Source organism: Pavona decussata, unplaced genomic scaffold (assembly GCF_977016875.1).
Source record: "Pavona decussata unplaced genomic scaffold, jaPavDecu1.1 SCAFFOLD_133, whole genome shotgun sequence".
Taxonomy (NCBI): Eukaryota; Metazoa; Cnidaria; class Anthozoa; order Scleractinia; family Agariciidae; genus Pavona; species Pavona decussata.
Genome location: NW_028145546.1, coordinates 3708252 through 3710953, shown reverse-complemented (window position 1 = coordinate 3710953; position 2702 = coordinate 3708252). Strand labels below are relative to the sequence as shown.

The window sequence follows — 2702 nt, the reverse complement described above, 5'->3', positions numbered from 1 at the left end:
AGACGCACGGCAAAATGGAATCATTTATTTGCTAATTTTGTGGTAAACGCCCCAGCCTAGCTCTCATTGGAATCTCCGTGCCTAACAAACGTCCATCAAAAAAGTGACAAGAAAAAGCAAACAAATCCAACAAACTTGCATTCAACTCAAACAAAAGCTTTATACAATCGAAACGTATCAGGCCAAATTCAAAACGTTCTTTTTTCACTTTTCTTTGTACACGCCCTCTTCACTGCTGCTTCGCGAGTTGACTCTTCGTTTGAACAGTCACCAGTAAAATGTTTGTTATTTTCAGTACTGCAAGTTTTGTTTTAAAAACTCCAATGTTTTGCTCGGGAAAATTTTCTCACTTTGAAACTTAGGTTCGATTAGGTTTTGATAGTTTTTTTTTTTAATTTTACATTTGTTTGATTTTGATTCTGATGCTGTCCCTGGGAACGAGTTATGTGACGTATTGGAACACGTCACATACTTTCAAACCCCAGTGTTCTTTGCGGGCATCATAACTCAACGTGGTGAAAAGATTTTCGTGTTTGACTGTGAAAAGGTATTTTGAATCGCATTTTTTGTAATTTTCACTTTATTTTTATTGTCTTTTTCGCGCTACAAGTGTGATAAATAATATAGGGTTCTCTTTTGTTGCAGGTATTTGTATCTCGGCGGTACCAAATTGGTGTTTTAATGTGACCAATTCAACCTACCAGTTGCGCGGGATTACTACCTGATGTAAGCGAGACAAAAAACTTTTATTTTAGTAATATGCATCACATTTAAGTTGAGTTATGGTTAAAATTTGATTGGAAAACACGTAAAAGTATAAACAAGACTATTTTAGGCTGACCTCTGACTTCTGAGACCATTTTGTTTTCATTTTATTTGTTTCTTAAAGAATTGTCCGTTGAGGAAAATCTGTAAACGCACGTGAACACTTTTGAGAATGAAAAACGTCAAAATTCCGAATCCCTTCAACTAAGGATCTGAATTTTTAAAACAGTTGCAATTTTAAAATCACTGTAAAATTTTTCACTTCTGAAACTTTTTGAATATTTGAATTTCGCGGGTTCACGCGCGTGCAGGAGGAGCTAAAGGGCGATTTACACGGCACGACTTTGTCGCATGCGACAGGCCTACGACACGAATTGTTTCGTGTAAATTAAACTTACAACTCGCTTACGACTGTCGTGTGCGACACAAAAAATGTCGTAGGATTTTAAAACATTTTAAAATCCTACGACAATCGTAGAGATAGGCAATGTTGAGTAACGAGAGTTATGTGTGATTTTTTGCATGACGCGAGCAGCGTGTGCTCTAGAAATCGCATGCGACAGTCGTAAGCAAAAGTTGTACCGTCTAAATCGGCCTTAAGATGGATGTGATTGTGTACTTGGGTTAAAAGTGAAGGGGAGGTGTAAAGGGGTTTTTGGGGTTTCAAACTCACACTTTCAGGATTTTGTTTGGCTAGTTTTTTTTGGGATAGTTTCATCTTACCAGGGATTTTTTTGGGTACTAACAAAATTAATGAAAACCCTAATTGTGTGTCAGTGCCTTAATAGCTTTTAAGTTACATGCAAATTGAGGTGGCTTCAATATTATTATCTTCCAAAGGAAACTTTTGCATTTTTTTTTTAAATACATACAGTATTTTTCACCCACTTTAGGTCTCAGCTACTTTTTTTTTTTTTTTTTTTTTTTTTTTTACAAAAAGTCTTATATTTGTTTAATGCTAAAATTCTGTACATTCATTTTACAGGATAATGGCAAGACAGGAAGATGGAAGATGGGGATTGTTCAGTGATGGCCAGTTGGACAATTGACGTAGATACAGTACATCATCCTTTGGTTTATTCTGTTTTTAGTGAACCAAGTATTAAATGGAGAGGTGTCATGAGACTCATAAATTGTCAGAAAGATATGTCATCATTGTACGAAATGAATTTTGTTTGGAACTGATTGGAGGACTTAATATTTACAAATTACACCATATCTGCTGTACAGTAGTAACCAGTTTGCAAGACAGGTCAGAATACTCCAAACCATATTTTTTTGCATTTACATTCATGACACTTCTCCTTTTAATGCAGTTAGAATGAAGAAAGTAACTGGTGGCTTTCCCAAAACTACGCAACTTCACAAGAATCTGTGATTGGATTATCTAGTATTTCTTTATTGTTGATTGGCTTTGTATGTAAATTTTTGGTGGGGCACAGGGGCAAGAAAAATGTAAACTATTCAAACTGTGATGTTTTGATAATCAGTTGTGTAGTACATGGGAATTTCTAATCAATTACTTTCTTTGAAGCTGCTTTTCCAAGTAAAGTTCTAGCCGCTGTTTTTTAGTCTGCTTACTGAGATTGGAACCAAAACAAAACTGGCATTTTCAGGTTTTGATTACGTTGAATTTTCACATGATTAAAAACTCACAGTTTTGGCAGGTGACATCATTTTGTTTGGGATTTTCACATAACAGTTGAACATGGGGAAGACTGCTCAAATTCTTACATCAATCCAGACTGAAATTGAAATGCATTTGAGACAAGAATATTTGTTAAAGTACAGTTATGGTCTCTTGTGTGTGGCTTTACAAGTTCTGCTTGATTTTGGTATTATCTTTATTAAATTTTCACTGAGCGATAATAACTTATTGAAGGACTTGCTGGAAAAAGGGCGTAATTTATGGTTTGGCCTCTGGAATCCATTAGTTC

The 2702-nt window shown here is 35.3% G+C and overlaps 1 long non-coding RNA gene across 1 annotated transcript; it reads left to right on the top strand.

Annotated features, from left to right (window-relative positions):
* Window positions 1-390: 390 nt before the first annotated feature.
* LOC146468301 (uncharacterized) lies at window positions 391-1885 on the top strand. The gene is made up of 3 exons (XR_014867546.1): window positions 391-547; window positions 646-726; window positions 1751-1885. It is a non-coding gene; the product is annotated as an uncharacterized LOC146468301 (long non-coding RNA).
* Window positions 1886-2702: the final 817 nt, after the last annotated feature.